Source organism: Phyllostomus discolor, chromosome 9 (assembly GCF_004126475.2).
Source record: "Phyllostomus discolor isolate MPI-MPIP mPhyDis1 chromosome 9, mPhyDis1.pri.v3, whole genome shotgun sequence".
Taxonomy (NCBI): domain Eukaryota; kingdom Metazoa; phylum Chordata; class Mammalia; order Chiroptera; family Phyllostomidae; genus Phyllostomus; species Phyllostomus discolor.
In genome coordinates, this window is record NC_040911.2 from 23,059,509 (window position 1) to 23,081,420 (window position 21,912).

The following is a 21,912-nucleotide window of genomic DNA, read 5'->3' on the forward strand; positions in this document are numbered from 1 at the left end:
GGAACCTAGAAATACATTGAGGCTTAGAGACGAAGAAGGGCTGACTGAAGCCATGAAGCTGAGGTTCCATCCCTACAGTCTTCAGGGACCGTTCCCTGGTTTCTTCCCAGTGTTTGTTAATGCCTAATCAGGAAACTCTGTACTCACTATTCCCTGCATACAAACAAGAAGCTATGAATAACATAATTGCATTCCTTCCCCTCCCCCTTTTTTTTTTCCCAGAGACAGAAGAAATGGGCACATTTCCGGTGAGTGAAACAGGTTAGATAGGTTAAACAGCTTCTTGAGGCTAAGGACCTGATCTTGATTGGTTTTGTGAATTTCCTACCACATTTAGCACAGTCCCTGGCACCAGATAGATAATAATATGTACTTTGTGTTTGCTTTCACTTGTTGTTGTTAAATATAAAGAGAACTGATGGACAGTTTTATTCTGATTGGCATAGGTTGAGAGCTATAAACCAGAAGGGAGGTGCATGTGAAACTGAGATTGTTTAGGTGGGTGCTACATGAAGCCTGCAGAAAGAGCCAAATGACCATGCGAATACTCCTCTCATCTAAAGAGTCCACTATTCAATCTAAATACATATGAAAAACTATGTAATAGGAGGAAACAATCATAAAATGATCCTTTTCCAATTGCTGCAGAGACAAACACATGAACACTTTGTCACAGACCCATTTATTTTAATTGTTCTCTCCTAGGTAATGTCAAAAAGTCAACATGGGTAGAGGAAACAGAAAAAAAAAACAATTTGTTCCTCATTAAATGTTAGAAAAGTCCAAGATAAACCTATTTAAAATTGATCTGATAAGCCCCGAGAACTGTGATGCACTGATGTGTTTTCCTCGGCTAATGGTCTTCAGCTAATATTTATCCATTGCTTTGAGTAACCATTAATCTCTGGTGTTGAGAAACTCCACAAATGCAATTTCTAGGGCATTTAACCTTTCCACGTTCGCTGTATCCTGAGTTTGGGTGACTTGGTTGTGGTGTACACTCAATTTCATTTAGTTTTCTTGGGTCCCAATTGCCAAGATAATAGCACTGAGTCCATTTAAAATTAGTCTTTCTCCTTCCACAACACAGTGATATGTTCCTGAGGTGTAATGAAGTTAAATTCATTTTGCCTTCCTACACTTACACTCTTATCCATTACTACCTTCTCTTCCCTGCAGTGCATTCCCTGCTATTTTTCTCCTCCGTAATTTGACATCGGGAACGGCCACACAGGAAACAGCTAAGCAGTGTAAATGCGTTTCTAATGATCTCAAAGCTTCACTACAAGCTTAATAATATCAGCGTCCTCGGATCAATCGTTAGGTGGGTTTTTATTTTTATTTTTTTATTTCGTTGCTGTTGAAAAATTTTCATGGCTTAAATATGCAGCCAACTCAAGTTCACTTTTTCAACTTAAGAGTGTCATCTGCCTCCCCCGCACCCCCCTCTTTTCTCTCTCCTGTTACCCCATTCTGGGCCTGACAAGTAAGGCTGTTGGAAAAATGACCACGATTCTGAACAAAGCCTGTTGTTGCAGGTAATTGTTGAAATATCAAGGGTATTGCATCCTCCATTACTTAAGCTCTCATTTGTGGTTTTCATGGTTTTGAGGAATGTTTATGGCTGACAGTCCTTTCTTTACTGCTCTATCCTTCAAGCTCTGGCTGATACTGCTGAGAATGACCGCTTGAGTGACTGATAAAATGTCAAGATGCCATTATTTCCAAGAGAGTGTTTGGGAGCAATAAGATCTGTTTCCATTTATCTCATCTACCTGAATTTAAGTTTTGAGGTTTAACTTCGTTGGCGGCTACAACCAAACTGTCTCCAGGTTTTGAGAGAACAGCCTTCGTGGAATGCAAGAGGGTTATACTGATGGTCATGCCATGACATTTGTGTTGTATTTCACTGTGCACATTGGTGCAATATTTTGGACTTAATTAATACACTCCAGGAACCTCAGTTTATGGATGCAATAACCATATTTTAGATCATGCGAAATAGTGCAACAAAAATTCAATTCATAAGGCAGATGGCAAAGCCTAGTTTGAAGAACAACAAAACAGGAAGATTTACAGTGAGTTTCAGAACTCTTCAACTGGAATCCAGCCGCTGCCAAAACTCTATTATTTCACTGGAGGGTAACAATCTGTGAGGGTCATTAGTGTCCTCATAAAAATGGAGATTAAAAAGTAGTCAAATAAAATGAATAAATAGTCAAGGCTTTGCCTATTCAATGGAAGTTTAAAAAGCAAAGTTTCCTACTGTTAAAAAAAATTATTCTGCAGTCATTTGTTCTCAACCTGGAATTTACTAAAGTAGTAATTTTTAATGAAATGAGAAGGCTCTTGTTACATTTTCAAGTGTGCAGCACATAAGAAAATGTTTCATAAGCAGGCATATTTTCTCTCTCCTTCAGAGCCGAGAAAAGAACTCAGTGTGGAAACAGTAATGATGGAGAAGAAAGGCTAATGAATAGAATGTTAATAACATCGGGGCCCAGTTGCCTTGGTGTTTTTGATTCAGGCACTGCCACAAGGACCCATATAAAAATGAAGTATGGTTCTTATAGGTTTTAATCTGATGAAGCATAAAGTTCATAAATAGTTTAAATGCCTTTCGAGTTTTCAGAGACGAGCTAGGGAAGGCTACTGAGACTCGATCTGACCACCCATGGGCTCGGCAAGCGTGTGGTCTCTGCCCGAGTGTTAAACAAAATGGCACAGTGAAATAAAAAGTTTCAAAAATTATAGTAAGTAGAAGGCTTTCAACATCATAGGGTTTTAATTATTTCAGGATAGAGTTTCATGAGTGCTTGTGTATATGTGCATAGAATTTGTAGCAGTTATTCACATTAATATTTTTTATTTAAAAGATCAGAATTTTGTCTAGTTAGTGTGGATGTTAGTGGATGTGGAGGGGAGAGTGGGATGAAGCAGTGATTTAAATTTGCTATTTTGAAGGCTAGAGATCTTGGAAGGATCTAAAAAGTAGAGCCATTAAATAGTTATGCATAAGGCAACTGGAAATCTCTTAAGGAACCACCATGTGCATCCCATAAACCCTGCAAAGGACCAGCTTTTCCTCTCACCACTGTCCCCGAGCAGTTGGCCAAGACAATACAATTACCTTATGAGTAGTCAGAAATTCAGATGCTACTCATGTAAATCTATCATTTGAATGTGTGGACTCTAGACCAGAGTTCCTCCTTGGAGTGCTTTTGGCCACACTGAGGTACTGTGAATGGGCTATGTGTGCCCAGATATCGATCCCAAGGTAGTGGTGGCCAAGCAGGGCTGAGGGCAGCCAGTTTCCCCAGATGGTCATGAGTGGCCTTTATAGATCATCCCATTGTGCCATTAAAATGTGTTCTCTTCCTATGTTGTCATGACGCGAACATGGTTGGGAAGTAATGCTCTAGTACTTCCTGTGAAATGAGAGGATTGGGCAAGTTGATTCCCAAGGTCCATTCCATTCCTCTAATTCTATGAGCATATATCAGCCTGCTGTTAAAACACCCAGAACTCCCTGTTCCTTTAGCCATAGTTTTCTAAGCCACAGAGGCTCATAAAAATTGAATTGAAAAACATGGAAAAATAGAGTAGAGTATATTTCATATACTGGAAGTCTACTACCTGATTTTTATTGGATTCTGTGCACAAAAGGCAGTCCTTGTTTTTGTGGTAGCAAAGGGGCCCAAAGAACTATAACATGATCTATTATTTAAAAATACTATTACAATGTAGGCCTGTGTGACATGTCTCTGTGATCCATCTAGGCCTCTGCCACCTCTATATGATTTGCCATTCCCAGCAGCTGGCTAGATGAGCTCCCAGATTCTATGCAGGGAAGGCCCTAAAAGGAGAAAAATAATTACTGGCCCATTTGCTTAGTCAACAAGGGGGTGTATATGGAGAAAGACAATGGAATTGGCTGACTCTTACATGTTCAACAATACTCTCTTTCTAAGCAATCAAGTTAAGTTATTGGTTGAAGAGGATTTTCTTCTACATTCGGGACAGTGGTATTGGAGAAAATCTTTTTTGGCTTCATTTTACTTTTAGTGGCCTTTCAGAATTCCATGTCAGGCTTGCAATCATCTTCTAACATCTTCAAATCCTGCTGATTCCCTTGGAGAGTCATCGTTCTTCATAGATCTCATAGGCACAGACAAAGTAAAATGATATCATTTTCACTCTACAAAACATCACTTTAGCACACAATTCCTTCTGAACCCTTCCTTGACTGATCTGAATAAAGTTGGTGATCCATTCCTCAATATATAGCTTCAACAGTTTTTCAATTATTCCATGTCCCTTAATATATCTTTTGCTAAGATAAATGAGATAATGGTTATGAAAGGGCCATGTAGACCATATGGCACCTTGTAAACATAAGACTATTATTACTATCATTTAGTTCATTAGAATATAAATATAATAAAACACTCTATTAATTTGTTCAATATTTTTTCCCAGTTTTTGCCATCATGCTTATTCCCTTTAAATTTTACTCTGTGATGATTTCATGTGTATGTGTGTATCGTTTTTCTTAAACAAATGCATTGAAGGCAAAGGTAAGGTCAAGACTCATAAACTGCCTGGTCAAGCATTTCTCTCCCTGTTCTATATTCTCACTGTGTGCAAGGAAAAGGAGCAAGAACTGAGTTCACTGCCCTTCTTACCCACAATGATACGATTTCACTGGGGAAACAAGATCAACATATATAAACCATCACAAAATATATGAGAAAAACATGAATACAGTTCTAAAGTGCCCTAGACACTTGACGTCATAGGATCTTGAGATGACATGGTGGCTGACAGATTGCTGTGACCTTGGAGGACCAGGGCAGGTCTTTCTAGAGTTGGCGCGGCCTGGTCCTTAGTGGAGAAATACGATTCATATTTACAGAGGAGGGGGAACATGTTTAAATACTTTTCTTAAAATTACCATGACAATTGTTAATACCAAAATGTCTACTCTTTAAATACCAATCACATCTTTGAAACTGCTACACATTCATAAAACTTTTTGAAAAGATTATTAATAATAGTAATATGGTATATACATTATTATATTACTACCACCAGAATATGAGTTAAGCAACAAAGTCAATAAATACTTTCAAGCATCCACTATTTACAAGGGTCTATACAACATGTTTGAGAATATAAAGATCCATATTACTTGATCATTTTACTAAAGAGTGAATAATCTAGAAGGTTGGAAATATCATTATAATAGAATGGAGAGAGCAAAGAATGAGTTAACCTGAATTTTATTTCAAATTTTTCCCTGACTTGTCAGAGCATAGGGAATAGCTCTTATCCTTTTGAGGTTTTAGTTTTCCCTCTTACAAATGCACAAGTTGGGTTCAATTAATTCACTTTGGCATCACTATGGCTGTTGCCCTTGGGTGGATTCTTGCCATCTCTGGGATGAAGTTGCCATGGATACCTAGTTGAACTCCCTCTTCTCTTAGACTTGCCCTCCTCACCTGCACCCTTCATGTGTATGCCAGGAAAATAAATTACAGCTCTAATCTGGCCGTGGCATTCTCTTTACAATGCTTGAGGGTCTTGTTAAGATTTCTGTAAGGCAAAATCCCAGTTCTTTAACTCGATATAGGAAGCTTTTTATAATCTATGTTCTTCCTCTTTAGTCTTCTAACCACTCCCCCGGATCATATTGAAATACCTGTAGTTCCCTGGAAACACCACACTAACCTCTCACCTCTGGAAAATTTGTTTGTACCTGTAGTTTCTTTAATAGCGAACATTCTTCCTTGTCTCTTTGTGCTGGGCCCTCTGATTTCCTGGAGGCTCTCCTAACGCCTTCCCTTCCTGCCATCCCTTCTCAGGTTTTCTGTGAAGCTCATGTGCACCCCAATCACCAAACCCTCATTTTGTCTATATCTGTCACCCCTGCCAATCTGTGATTTATTTGAGTTCAGACACTGCACTGCATTCACTTTTGCTTGGAACATACAAGGCCCTTGATAAATATTTGGGAATGAATAAATCCATGAATGAACTGTGTATGTTGTATGTTTTATAATAGTGCTAACTCACAGAAGAGAAATATGGGCAAATTATTATGGGCCTGGAAAGAAGAGAGAGGTGAGTGCTGGCTAGAGGGGTTGAGTTAGTTAACTTTTGGTGAGTGAGTGAGATTTTAAAAGGCAGTAATAGGGAGGAATATAGTTCCAAGCATTTAGGATAGAGATGAGAACAAGGATAGAATCAGAAAATTTGGCTTATTTTAGATCATCCTCAAACTTAGTGGTGTTGAAATAAATTTATTGGCTTTAGATGGCGCCACATCTAATTGGAGTACACTGTCAGCAAACCAAACTGGGGTACCTTTTTTGTCCCTGTAAATGCTTTGTTTAACCAGAAACACAGTATATCCAGTCAATCAATTCCCCAATGCCAAGCCAGCTCTGGGCTCTATATTTATTTCCTTATTCCTTCTCACCAAAAATAAGCTTGACTCTGTGGCCCCAGCCAATCAGATATATTTTTTTTAAGATTTGATTTTTTTTTTTTTTAGAAAAAGGGGGTAGGAGGGAGAAAATGAGGAAGAGAAATCTCAGTGTGTGGTTGCCTCTCACATGCCCCCTATTGGGGACCTGGCCTACAATCCAGGCATATGCCCTAACTGGGAATTGAACTGGTGACCCTTTGATTCGCAGGCTGGCACTCAGTCCACTGAGCCACACCAGCCAGGGCCAATCAGATATTTTCTATTTGTCACTCCATTGTTCTTCTTTCTTATAAAAGCTTCTTGCCTTATGTCCCATTTTGCAATTCTTTGAAAGAAGGCTGTACGCTTCAAGAAATATTAAAGTTGGTGTCACCTAAATTATCTTTTTTAAATGATTGTTTTAAAACAATGGCTTTAAAGCAATTTATTATTTTCTGTCAGGACTCTAAGGGTGTCTCAGGCAGCTGGATTCAGAGAACAGCTGGGGCTGGATCACCTGAACCGGATGTCCAGGATAAACTGGCGCCGCACTCACACGTCTGGGGTCTCAGTGCTTCTGCAAGTCCTTCTCTATCACATTAGCATGGACTTCTGACGTGAGCTCCAAGAGCAGGAGTTGGAAGATGCTAACTCAACTGAGGACCATGCCAGGCAGGGTTACAGAATCTCTGTGTCCTGTTTTATCAATCAAAGCTGCTCTAGGGCCCGTCCAGACTCAGCGGGGTGGAGAAATAGGTTCCTGTCATTGGACTGGGTCAGAACCACACTGCAGAGCACGTGAGACAGGAGACATCGCTGCAGCTCTGTGGAAAATATGCTCTACCGCAGCCTGCTTGTCTAGAAATAGCAAGGAGTGCGTGCAGGTTTAAGAGAGGGAAATAAGTGCTCTTACACAGTAAGGGAAGTTGAGCCCAGAGCACTCTGAGTGCACAATCTCACTGGAGTTTTAATAAAAGGTGTGCCATTCTATCAGTAGGCAGTTCCTGTGGTATTTCATTCTCCTGGAGTAGTTGCTCTCTTTCAACTTTACTGAAACTTTTTGTTTTAGTATAGGTTTGTTCTACATTGACCTATTTTGCTAAAATCGTGTACTTTATGATAGGATATCAGGATGTCTATTTTTTATTTTTAACACAGTCATTCATCTTGAGACAAAATGCAAGCTGAGCAAACTTATCAAATAGGCATATCTTCTGTAATATTTGATAGATTTCAGTGAAATTTAGTAGGGGTTATAGAAATAACAGATTGCTTTGGGTGACGGCTACAGTTTACTGAACTGCTAGGATAGTTGTCGCTGAATACCTTCCAAAAAGTGGCTTGCAGTAATTGATGCCCTGGGAGAAGATAACGTATTGGCAGAGAGGATAGAACTGTAAGGAAACTATGTAGTGATTTGGTTGATGACAGAGCCAGACTATATAAATTTAGACACAACTGCCATTTTAGTGAAAAAAGTTATTTTTTCCCTGCCAAAGTTTTTAAATAATTATATCCCCACTTCAGGATACTCTGATAAGTACAGCTTCTGGGTCCAAGAAATCTTCGGAAGCTTTTCAAAAAGCCAGAGCACTGTAAGTAACAGCCCATCTGTCCCTTAATTTTGAGTATTTTTTTAAAAAAGAAAAACTCTTCTGTTTTTATGCTTACCTCTGAGCTGCAGTGCAAACAATGCAGCAGGCCACCCCGATGATGAATACATGTTACCTGCTAATTTCCTCATCTCTTGCCCAGCTTATCTGGGCAGGTAATAGCAGCACCACAGAAAATGCTGTTACTATGTTGCACTTTGGTGCCGTGTCAATAGCTACACTAAGAGACTTTTTAAGAAAGAGCCCTATGAAAATTATGACTGCTTTCATAATGTAAAAATATTTATTTTTACAGAAAAGACATTGTTCACTACCTGAGAGTGATTTTTTCAAAGGGCTCTGCTCTTGTTACCAAAAGAGGCAACTACTGTGCACCTGTTTTACCTTCCAACTCTAAGTGGTACGACTGCTAGCTTTCCTTTGTATTGTAGTTGCCTTCGAGAGTTAAAGACAAATTTGTGTTGCATTTCCAGTAAATTTGCTGTATTATACTATGCATATTTTGAATTCTACTTTAAACTCTCAGGTACAATCAGGTATAAAACAAATAAGCAATTGTCCAGTGAATTAATCTTAAATTTATTGGGCTAAGGTCCATTTACCATAGCAGTTGCTTAATCCTACATATGGATGTCAACTTCGTAGAGTATTGGGGAATTAGGAAGTTGCAATTCTCCTTCTTGTTTCATGCAAGTTCATTAATCTTTAAGACAAGCTAGAACACACATAGGTTGGGTTAGCCTTTACCCAAATAGTGTGTGGTTATGGTGATGGGTTAGGAAACAGCCAATGGTTTGCAAAATCATGTGGTAATGTGGTTAGAGCTTCTGGCTTCCCCATATGGGGAATTTACTTCCAAATTGACTTCAGCTGGTAAATATTACAGAAAACTGAATTCTGGCAGGAGCTCTAAATTACTTTTCTGTTCATTGACAGAATATCTACACTAACCCCACATTTTTTATGGATTGTCTCACATATCTTTCCTGCCTAGGCTGTCAGGGAACTGTGAGATGTGAAGCCAAGAGCAGTGTCCTGTACTAAATACGTGCCAAGGGAAGTTGAGGGAGTGTTTGATGGCACATATATTTAATTTTTGCTCCACTGACTGATATAAGTGAGGAAAAAGGCTAGATTAAAGAGAACAAATCCTCTGAATGAAATATCCCAACTTGGATACCAAAACATAGTACTCATTCCAGAGTGTTCATATCTTTAGTTGTACAGTGCATAAAGTATTCCTGTTGTTTAGCCTATGAGTTTCTGCACATTGTAAAAACAACAAATACCAATTTATGGTGAAAATAAACCATGTCTGTGGTTCACTACCACCCAAACACTGATGAGACTGACTCTCAATCTCTTTGACTCTGGACTCAAAACATAGTGACAAATGCTACCCAGCTGCCTGTCAGAAGTAAATTTCTGGATTAAATCAACAGGACTTCACACAGGTCCAGAAAATATTGTGGTGATGTTGACAGCGCAAGGGCGCGACTCTCAGGAACTCACCTGGCACGCATCTTCACCAGAGGCTCCTGCAGTAACACTTCCATGAACCAATACAACGCAAATGGGTTTGGGTTAGTCTGCTGGATAAGCAAGGGAATATACTCCCTTCCTCACCTCAAACCTGTGTTCCACAATAGGGGATGCACCTTGTTTCTCTGTGAAGAATATGAGAGGAACTTTGGATCCATTACTGAAGTGATGACTAAGCTGTAAATGCCTACCAGGGTATAATAAATGTCTCAGTGGCAGATACAAATATGGATAAGACACTATTCTTCCCTTTGACCAGTTCAACATCCACTTCGGGAGGTGATCTATAGGAATAAAACACAAGCAAATTACAGACAAGTTTTATTAAGAGAAAGCCCCATGGAATTTTAAAAAGAGAGGAGAAGAACCTGATATGGCAATCTGGGTTGTGTTTCTGAGAAGAGAAAGTGGATTTTTCTACACCCTTGTCATCTCTCCTTTGGTTTACTGGTGCTGAGGGACTATCTATCTCTGAACTTCTTGTGCAATAAACAATCATGGTACCTTAAACATCTGAGCCCCTTGTAGTAGGGCCTTTGTTATTTTCAGATAAAAGTATCCTGCCATGTAAACCAGCTGTTCTAGACTTAATCTCATGAGAGTACTGACATTTTTGGCTTGTACAGAATTATCTGACATTCCCTTGGGATGCTGCCATTTTTCAAATATTTAGTGCTTTAACCCAGTTAGAGCATCTATTTACTCATTCATAAAATATACTTTTATTGAATTATCTTCTAGGAGAGAGGCTCCCTGCTGGACACTGGAAATTTAAAGATTAATGAGATGTCCTTTTCTTCACAGAGCTCATAATCTACTCGGTGTGGGGATGGGTGGGAGGAGACACAGAAACACCTAATTTTAGTGAATTATGCTAAGTTATGACAGAAATACTATAAGTAATGTTCTCTGAGACAACACAAAAGAAAGAAGTGGCATGGAATGGGAATAGTGGGAATGGCTTCCCTGCAGAAAGTCTCCCCAGGATATTTTAGGGAGTCTTTTAATGCTGAGAACTGTAGGCAGGATGAAGTCATTATTTGACAGCCATTCTTTTTCTCTTGTCTGGAAATAATGCTTTGTGCAGGGCACATGGAAATATTTTCTGTTCAATAATGACAGAAAGATCTCTCCCAGGAGATGAGAAGAACACTGAATACAAAGTTATGAGCTACTGGGATCTGGTCCCATCTCTGCCATTCATTTACCATTTAACTGTGGCAGTCACTTCCATGTCCGAACTCTTTATACCTCATTTCTAAAACGAAGGTTATTAAGGCTGCTTTTGGACACAGGTATGAGTTTGGCTACGGGGGAAGGTAAGGGGGGCGCATCAGAAAAGTTGCTTCTAGTGACAGAAGGAGGGCAACTGGGTGTTGGGCATAATAGTAGGCCCAAGAAAATTATAAGGGGACGAAATAAACCAGCTAAAATAATAATAATAGAAAAGGCCAACAGAGTTTGCGGTATGCCAGGTGTTTACCTAAGTCCTTTACTTCTATTAACAAATGTTGTCCTCACAACATTAGTGTCTTTTGAGGTAGACGCTACTCATAGCCTCATTTTACTGATGAGTTAACGAAGGCCCAGGGATGTTAAATGTCTCACCCCAAGTGACACAGAAGGTATTGTAACCTGACCAACCATATTGGCTTCAGAGCCTACATTCATAACAGTTTCTGTATTATTGTGCATGGGCTGATTAATACAAGAAGTGAAACTGTGAACTAGATAAAAGATAAATTCCTAACACAACATTAAGGCTAGCACACACTGTTGTGATGCTTTTGAGTATCTATCCTCATTTTTAATCTGTAACCAATCTGAAAGTCAAAGTCAAGTCACCACATAGAACCGTAACATGTTTAGGCTGATAGAAATAATTTGGCTCTAAGAAGAAATTAATGACTGCATTTTAGGTCTTAATTCTACTTTATTTATTAAGGCTGAATTAGGGTATCAGCAGTGGGAATAGAGAGGTATACATGGAGTTTACATCTAGAATAAAAGAAAACAAGAAGATTTGGTGATTGGTTGGGTGGGGCGAGTGTAAAAGAAGAAAGAGAAGAAACAATTGGGGGTGGTGACCAGGTTTCTACCTTAGTAAGTGGTTAGATTGTCTTAGCATTCATAGAGATAATACAAAAGAGGCACATGTTTGGGGGAGTGGAATTATGAGTGCATTTTTTGACATGTTGAATTTGAGATGCCTGTAGGGTGTTCAAATGGAGGTTTTCACTGCGTGGTATTTTAGTTCTGGAGCTTAGGAGAAAGACACAGCTGAAGATTGTGAAAACCATCAGTGCATAGGAACTTCTGAATCATGGAAGTAGATGAATTCACCCAGGAAGACAAAGTGAAATGAGAGAGGAAATGAAAACAGAAACCAAATATTTAAGGTGTCATAAAAGAAGATAAGTCCCTGAAGAAATGGCTAAAGAGGTAGAAGAAAAAACAAAAGACAGATTTCTGAGAAGCCAGGGAAAGAGAACACAAGCATTTTAATGAAGGAGTGGAAATGGTGCCCATTGCCACAGACAAACCATGTCACATCTGCTGAGTAAAACGCCCACTGGATTTAGCAGCAGAGACCATCGCTGACCTTGGGCTGAATAGATTCACTGAGCTGTAGGGTGGAGAGGGGCTGGGAGGTGAGAGGAAGTGAACACAATGATTGTAGACAACACTTCCAAGGTACTGAGTGGTAAAGTAAAAGAGAGGGAGGAACCTCGGTGGAACAAACTTGAGTTTATTAATGCTGGCTAAAAGATCCGTAGAAAAGGGATGTTAAGTAATAGAGAACAGAGTAAGAGTATTCTGAGTAATGAGAAAACAGATGTGAAGTAAACATTAATGAGTAAAAAACAAATCATTTTTATATATGGTTCTGTATCTGGACACCAAGATGATCTCCTGTCCAGAACTGCTTCCCTGGTTTAGACATGGTACATTTGCATGCTTTAGAGAACATACTTTCTCTCTCTGAACAGAATCAGAGGACCAGTAAGGCCCTCAACATACTCATGATCTTCTCTGTGGAAGTGAAGTGGTTTCATAGAGAATATCCTAGTACATCCTGTAGAGGTGAGTGTAGATAAGAAATAAAAGATGGCTTCTGCAGTGTGGGGAATGATGCAGCACAGGGATCCTGGTGGCTCTTCCTTCAGTTCTCTCCCTAGAGCCACCAACCCTAGGCTCTCTTCAAGCATTTCTATTCCACTCTGTCTTCCCTCTGCTGGAGCCCAGATAAGTGGCTGCAAGCAAAATTTTGTGCATTGGCCCTTTAAGAAGCTCTCTGTCCAGCTGTCACTCCCTGGCAAACAGAAACTCTGATGCTCTCCACAGCTGGATGTTATCTAGGTTCCTTCCTGGCTCTGGTCCTGTAGGCTGGGGAGCCCAGCTTGGGCCCAATATTTGTCTGGGGGAACCCCCTGGTCACTGAAATATCCCTCTAGAACTTCAGCTGCCACCCATGGGAACACAGCCAGCCTTCTCACGCTTCCTCCACACTCCCTACCAATCTTATTGTGGTGAAGTGGTTTCTCCTGTCTGTCCATGATTATAAGTCTTCTTCCCAGCTGTTGTCCAGTGGTTATTCAGGATGATTTCTCTACGATTTAGTTGTAATTCCAGATTGGTCTTGGGAGGAAGTTAGTATAGCTTCTACTTACTCTTCTGCTACCTTGGATCTCAATAAATAAAATCTTTAAGAAAAAAGGAAAGACAGGCCATCCCTGTGCAATGTGGCAACTATAATAAAAAAAAAAACTTTAGATAAGAGATGCAAGATCTGTCCCTTAATTTGAAACTACTGATGTAAGTCTATTTTAGTCACGCTTTTTCATAAAGGCATTTTTCCGGATTAAAAAAAATGTATCTTTTATCTTAATGAGGAGTTTTTATAACATTTATACTGGAGACAGGGAATAACACATTCAAATTGAGGAGTCCATGATTAGAGTCATCAGCCTTGTTGCAATGTGGTTTGAGATATATGTTTTAAGACAAAGATAAGTTAAATAGACTAGTAGTAGACTCATTCAGTAACACCTTTCTCAAACCCCACTTCTGGGGATGGTGAAATGCTCGGGTCAGGGTTGAAGAAAATGTAGATAAGAATTAGATGCAGGAAAGGAGGGGTGAGGATATTCGAGGGAAGTTCCCCTCCTAACCTCCCAAAAGATACGTGCAAATAAAACAATATAATCATAGGGTATTAGTTTTAGAATTACTATCAGAAATCATATTATTAACACTTATTTTATAGATTGGAAAACTGAAAGAGATTTGCCCATGTTTCAAGAGTTTAATGACCATGTAAGTTTGTACTTTTTTTAATTCTAAATCAAGTGCTTTTTGTAAGCCAAGGGAATAATTATTGTGCTACTTACAAATGCCATGAAGTAAGATGAGTACTATTGTGGACAAAAGAAGTAGGGAACAGGTTACTATCTTAAAAACTTTACTTATTTGGATTGTGTAGAAAAAAAATGCAGTACCTTAAGTACCCTTACACAATGTGAGATTTAAGGGTGCAAACCCACACATAGTCAAACATTTTCATATAACTTTTGACCGTACAGCCAGCCCTTTGCAGTTGAGGATTCAGCCAACCAAGAACTGAAAACAAAATTTTCCACCTGTGGTTGTGAAACTGCATTTGGGTATGTAAAAATACTGTTGTCAATCGGCACTTGGTTTAATCTGCAGATGCGAAACTGCGGATACAGGGGCCAAGACCAAATGAATGTTTTAATTGTGAAAAAGTCTGTGTGTAAGTTGACCCCAAGCAGTACAAACCCTTGTTGCTGAAGGCTCATCTGCATGGACTCAGGAGCTCGGTTGTGCTTTCAGTTGGTAAATCAGAGGTAAATTCATCAAAGGCTGGTTTGGAAGAAGTGGAGCTTGCGGAGGTGGGACCTGAGCTAGCTTTAGAGAAGGGATAAGGTTTGAACTGGCAGGTGGTAATTGAGGGAGAGTGCTTTTCAGCCAGTAAGGATTAGCATTGCCACAGGAAGAACCTGCAACTGCAGAGAACATTGATTTCATTCTTTACAATAGTTTTGATATTCTTAGTTTAATCTATGTGAATAATTTTGGAAGAGTTACTTAGCCAGTCTGGTCCTCCGGGTTTTTTTTTTTTTTTTTTTTTTTAGCAGCAAGAAGGAAATAACAAAGCAGGACTGCATTACAGGGAAACCAGGAGGCATCCTGAATATGAAACATTATAAAGGGTTTTAGTCACATAAAGGGGTAGGAGAATATGCTCCACAAAATTCTACAGCCAGAATTTCAAAGCATCACTATTGCCTAATGACGGTTTTAGCTTTGCTCTTGGTGGATGTATAGTTGGAGGTTTGCAACTGAAAAATATCTTTGCTATGTTTTGCCCGGATCAAAGCACACAGAAAGCCTGACAGAATGGGAAGAAAGGCGACAGGTACAGGCGAATGCCTCAGCATGACAGTGATCCACCCTCAGGTTTTTGCTAATGCCCCAACCGGGTAAAATGTTCTGAAACCTTAGTAAGTAAGGACTGAAAATCCAACAAAATCACCAATTATCATATCCAGAATGGGTGCTCATGCCTTACTGGAGATCAGAGTTGCTACAGATAGAAAGTTGAACCCTTTGAGCCCTTCTCTTGAGTCGGGCACGAGGCCAGGTCCTCAAAGGAGAGATATTTGTTAGATGAAACTGCAAAAAGTTGGAAGATTGTAAGAAAGGGTGAAGATAAAGAAATCTGTTTAAATAATAATGAGTCTGTGTAACAAAATCTAGATTTTTCGGTTTTAGGTACACAGTGAGGAATTTTCATGAACAGATGAAAGTATCTCATAAAAAACTTATGAATGATTTGTATATAAGTGATATTTTTAATGAGAACTAGAGAAACCTTTCTTAGAATGAGTGAGATTAGTGTTTCTGTTAACACTGGGCAAAGGGACAACTTCCTGATCTCCCAAGCTGTAGTTTCTAATGGCACCCGCACACACTGAAGATTATCTTTTATCATAATTCCAGATAGAAATGAAAGCCAGAGGTGACACCATTAGTTCTGTAAATGCAACCAAACCTGGGAGAGTAATATTGGGAGTGAGAATTCTTGATGCATATTGCTTGCATTATTGGCATCTTCTTCTTTAAAGAACTAATTAATGTCTAGCTCTTATCTTTGACTTCCTGAGCCTTCTCTCTCCCTTTCTCAACAATTCTCTCAAAGATCTTCTAGCAATATCATGTTGTTTATTTCCTGCTTAAAGGATAATTCTTTAGGCTCCCAAAGTCCCTTTTCTACATATGGGCTATGTATAATAACACAGATGGGAAAGTAGAAAATTTAGTTTAGAAAAGATATATGGTTCTTGAGCTCCAAAACTACAACACACACACACACACACACACACACACACACACACACCTAATTTAACTGGCTTGTTCTTTCTTTCTGGAACAGCCATTTATATAATAAAATTCAACTGCATTATAATGTACTGAGGATAGACAAAATTTTCTTATGCTTTCATTTTATTTCTACATCATTCATTTCATTTCTACCCACCACCTCAATATTTAGCATAAAGTCTTACCCTCAGGAAATTCTTAATAAATATAAGTTGACTGAATAATTATTTTTTATCGAATTGACTGGTTTATTAAATTGCCATAGACATGGAATAGTTGGGGGCTCTTGTGGAGACACAGGGAGGCTCTCAGGGACCTTGACATATTTATCTTTATCTTCCTTCTATTCATTAACCTGGTGCTCTGTGCTTCCTATAGATAGATGCTTCATTTCTGTTTATTGAATAAAAATACTTTCTATTGTTGAGCAATAGCTCCTCAATTAAGTTCTGTTATGAGAACTTTTACCACCAGATTAAATTTAAAAACAAAACAAAATTGTTTCTGTATGACCTGACCTTTTAGTATTGAGAATCTAATATAATAATAAAAGGTTATTTCCTTCAGGGTGTACTATCTCCCTAGCCAGATGCTCATTATTACATATACAACAAGCTCCTTAGAGCTAAAAGGTTCTCCCTTATGTGGGTGGAGAGAAAAATGAAAACCACTTACCTGGTCAACATTATTTCATAGGGTGTTGAGGAATAAATCAGGCCTGGCATGACCTTCATTGAAATTTCAGATTTATTTACAGAGGTTTGTGCTGATCGCTTTATCTACTAGAGGCTCCGTTTCCCCTTGGTGACTCATAAGTAATGTGGTCCATGCAAACCCGTGTAAATAAAGGTAATATTTCAAGGGAGGTCATGCTATACACTCTCCCCCTGAGAATAGATGATGGCTGACTGCTGGGCTGATACGAAATTTATCTTGTGAGGGAGAAGAAGAATTGTGTGGCCCAGAGGGCTGTATCCCGGGTGTGTGAGTCCTGGGAGAGACGGAGGTACACTGGAATCAAAGGGTGTTTGTTTGTGTTGTGTGTTTATACTTACAGGAATGATTAATAAAAGAAAACAAAGTAACTCAGTCAAGTTTTCAGTAGTCTACAAAGTCATCATTGATTTCCCTCAATTTACTTGTGTATATTTTTTCCCTTAGAGCCACTAAATCCAATGGTCTCTCAAGAAGAATTTGGACCCACCAACCAAATATATCTTTAAGTTGGTCTTCTCTGTCTGTTCTCCTTCTTTTCTTTTATCCTACTTTTAGTCCCTCATTACATTTCTCTTTCCCTGCTCTCTAATGTATTTTGCTGGGCTTTCTTTCATATAAGTAGTCCCTCTACTCCATTTCTACTTAGGCCTCTATACTCAGCAACCCTCACAATTTATCGCTTAGAGATTTCTCTGTATGTATCAGAGAAGCACCCACCCACCTACATGCATGTACAGGGTGAATGGAAGTCTCTTGAAAAAATAAAAATGATTTTCTCTTTTTAAAATGTTTGTGTAAAATATAAAATCCTGTGCTCTAGGCTTTCTTATCTCTGTTTTATAATGCATGATTATATTAAATGTTGCTATAAATATTATTGACTAAGATGTCTAAAAGGTAGCCAGATAGGCATAGTAGAATTAATCAAGAAATACAGAGTGAGCACATTCTATGGCCTCAGTATGTTGCTAATTGATATGCAAGATATTGATCTTGACCTCATGCAATTTACAATATGTTTGGAAAGACAAGACTAATACTCTGCAAAAAAAAAACACTGGAAAAAAGCAAGTCTGTATAAAATTAGCTGTGTAGTATAAACTTCAGTAACATTCAAAATACACATGTGGTCATGCCATTCTCCTTAAAATCATCCTGGGGGATAAAGTCCAGGCTGCTTTATAGCTCCTGGATCCACGAGAGCTTTGTGACCTGGCCGCAGCTCATCCAACTGTATCTCCTTCCTGCCCAAGAAACTCTATGTCCCAGCTTTATCGGACATGTCTAAACTATTATTATATTTATCTGGGGATGAGGAAGCTGAAGATAAATAACTTATGTGTGATCATAAGGCATATTAGTTATAGTCTTTTTCAAATGTATTACCTTATTACCTTTATCTTCTCTCAGCTTGGAATATCCTCCACCACCATCTCTGACTAGGAGGAATCAGTGTCTCAATTCCTTTAAAAGCTTATTGAGTTATCACCTTCCCTGTGCTCACACCTAGCACTTGCTTCCACTCTGCTGCATTTTAAGTTGTTTCTGTATCACACTCCCCCCACTAGACCATAAGCTTTTTGAGGGGAAATACTGTGTTTTATTCACTGTGGATTCTCTAGTACCTAGCATCAGAATGTTTTACGGGTGTTTTAAGGGTGAGAACTTACTCACCCTTAAAACATGATCTCCTAAATGAGTATAGATACTACCACCTCTTAAATCCTCACACTAAAATATAACAATACCCACTGCCCCTTCATCCTGTTCCTGTAGCAAGAGAATCCACTCATCCTTCTTGGTGGTAAGGTCACTATGGTCCTGTTCCTGGGACAAGTCACCCCTACTTTTAGCATAGTATCTTGTGTCATCATTATCTGCATCACCATCTTTAGCAACAGTAGCAAAGGTACATCTACTGAGTAGGATGTAGACAAGAGGGGAGAAAGGGAGAGGAAGTTGTAAGACGTTGGAATGGTCTGGGAGAAGATTTAACAATGGCGGTATGCCTTGTGCACTGGAGGAGCAGCAGGGAACCTAAACCAGTGGGAATAAAGCTGCGGTTCACATACCCCACAGTTCCTGCTCCCGCAGCCCTGAGAGCCCTTCTGTGCACTAGAGAGCACTGGGGTTCGGCGGGAGTCCTGGTGCGCATGCTTCCTGCATAGCCTTTTTGGTTGTATTTGCCACATGAGGGTACAATGCCTGGCACAGAGTTCATGCTTAGTGGATACATGTTCTTTGAATAAATAAATATGGATTGAGCTCTTAGGTAGGCCTGAATGTTCCAGACACTTTCACAAAGACACACAAGATAGAGCATAGCCACATTGTTGTTATCTAGGTTTTTTTAAATTCTTTTTGTTGATGTTGTTACAGACAACTCTGGCTAACTAAAGCAAAAGTGAAATTTAATAGAAGGATATTACTAACTCACAGAAAAGTCGGAGAACCAGGCTTGGAAAAGGCACTGAGACAGTTTCGGAGGAACAGAAAGGGTAATGACTGAAGCGGTCTCGTGGCAGGGAAAGCTGGGTCAGAGGCCACAGCTATAATCAGTAAAATCACACATTTAAAACCTCTATGTCACCAGGAACCAGTTTCACATGCCAGGGAAGGGGCACCAAATTAGCGCGGGTTGAGTTTTCTCCTTGGCCTGTTGAGGAAAGCTTGGGTTTCTCAAAAGAACATCATATTCGGTAAAGGGAATGACTGGTGAGTGACTGAGATAGAAAAGCAAAATAAGACACATGTCTACTCCACATATCCACAGATGAACTGCCTCAAATCAGAGCTGTGGGGACACCTCTCACGCAGGTGTACAATTTTGGTAAGATGTCTGCCCTCCCTATGAAGACGTGAGCTTCTGAGGCTGCCCCATAGTTGGTGTATGATAAATGTGTGTTGAATAAATGAAAGAATGAATGACATAAAATGAAGTGGTGATCACCAGAGACTGCTATCAGACAGGATGAGGGAGACAGAGATACTATAAGGTAGATGTGCACAATAATAACATTTAACTTCAGGTGTATATTCAGTTTTCAAATATTTCTCAGGACACCTTGTAAAATAGGCAGGACAGTTATATTCCCTGTTACTGATGAAGAAATTAGACTTAGGGAGATGAAGTCATTTATTCTGGGTCATAAAAGCAATTATTTGTAAAGCTAGGATCACAATACAGGTCACCTGTCTTCTACTCTAATGCCTGATATAATGGTTGAGTAATTTTATTTTCAGTTTTTTAATTCAAATGTTTGGTGATGGATGATAAGTCAGAGATGACTATGGGGTTTTTGTAAAGGAACAAAAGAAGCCTGAGGACATTTGAAAATAATGAACAGCCTTGGAAATGAAGCTAATGAGAAGTGCTATGATTATGTGTGTACAGAGTGCGGAAGTGGAGGAGGGAGTGTGTGTGTGTGTGTGTGTGTGTGTGTGTTTAAAGTGGAATATCTAGGTGGAGATTCCCTTGGGAATAGATCTCGAAGAGTGTAAGTAAAGAAGTAAGAATGTTGTGGAATCTTCTAAAAGAAGACTTCCATCTCATCGTTCCTATCCATGAACATGTTTTTGTTGTTGTTACTGAACTACTATATTTTTAAGGAATTTTCTAAACAGATGCCTTTACTGTTTATGTTATATAATATATCCCCTAACAACATCAACAACAAAAACAACCACAGAAAAGCAACATCAATTATTAAAAAGAAAAGTGTGTATTCTTGGAGAAACAGTTTATGAAAATAGAGAACTCAACTAAACACACATGCAAGATATTTTAGCACGATTTCTCTTCAATTTGGGTGTAATTCTGTTTGGTTCTGGGAGGAGGTTGGTGCTTCTGCTCACTTCCCCTCCATCTTGGATTTCTAAAATATTTTAGATTGAGTAGTCATGCAGTATGCAAGTACTGCTACGGGAAGGAAAGCCCTTTATAGAATACTTGTGAATAACTAAAGACAGACTAAAGGCCTTTGGAAGGGCAAGGAAAGTTTCTAATATTGCCCACAGCACACTTCATGGTCCTATGACTCTCCTGGAAAGGGCAAAGTGGACCTTTGCTCCAGCAGCCCATGTGGGTGGGTTACCTCACCTCCATTTGTTGTAGACAGCGCCTGCCTTGGGAAGGGATAACAGTATGTGGGATCCTCTCAACTGCATGGTATAAATGAGTTATGGAGATCTAATGTAATTCTTGTGGGTAGTTAATAATACTGTGTTGTATACTTGAAATTTTCTAAGAGAGCTGATCTTAAGCATTCTCATCACCCAAAAATAATGTAAGTATGTGAGGTGATGGATCTGTTAATCAGTTTGATTGTGATACTTATTTCATAATGTGTATGTATATACATCACATTGTATATCTTAAATATATATAATTATTATTTGTCAAGTATCCCTCAATAAAGCTAGAAAAGAAGAAAAATATTGGAGCAAGCTGATTCTCAGTGAACATATTTCTGGAAGCAAAAAGAGCAAGAAGGAGAGAGCCAGAGGCAAATGCGAGCCTGGGCAAGAGGCAGACATGACCAGTGGGCAACCGTCCGTGATGGAAAAAAGACCCCAAACAATTTTTCAGCCAGAACAGGAAAGGAAAGTTGTTAAACTCCAGTCCCGTTGGATCCTTGAGAAACTCACCCCCAAAGACTGTGCTATTCAAGGGTTATGGTGGGGAGGGAGACAGATGAGGAGGAAAAGACAGAGATGGAGAAAGAAAATGTCAGGATTTATTGTTTGCAGTATTTTTTTAAGTATTTATTTTTAGAGAGAGAGGAAGGGAGGAAGTGAAATATCTATGTGCAAGAGAGACATCAACCAGTTGCCCTTTGCACACCCCCAACCAGGGACCTGGCCCACAACCCAGGCATGTGCCCTGAGGGGAATCAAACTGGTGACCTTTCCCTTTGTAGGACAACCCCCAAAGCACTGAACTACACTGGTCAGGACTGTTGGCTGCATTTTAATAATGAGAACCATGGTTCTAGTCAGAGGTTTAGCAAAAAAAAAAATCTCTCATTTAGCAGTTTGGAAGTCTGACAACTAGTGTAAAGAAGTAAAAGTCACGTTTAACTTTAGTGAGTTTTACCTGTTTTTCCTGAGATCTCTTAGCCCCAGTTTTTGAGGCAGAAGAAAAGTCACATATCCCCTAAAATTCTA

General features: G+C 39.2%; 1 long non-coding RNA gene across 1 annotated transcript in view; it reads left to right on the plus strand.

Annotated features, from left to right (window-relative positions):
• The first annotated feature begins 222 nt into the window (after nt 1-222).
• The window catches only part of LOC118496884, a 59,755-nt gene continuing 38,065 nt past the window's right edge, over nt 223-21,912 (plus strand). The window contains exons 1-2 of the long non-coding RNA XR_004899446.1: nt 223-248; nt 1,180-1,324. This is a non-coding gene — a long non-coding RNA (uncharacterized LOC118496884). The remainder of the gene's footprint in view (nt 249-1,179; nt 1,325-21,912) is intronic.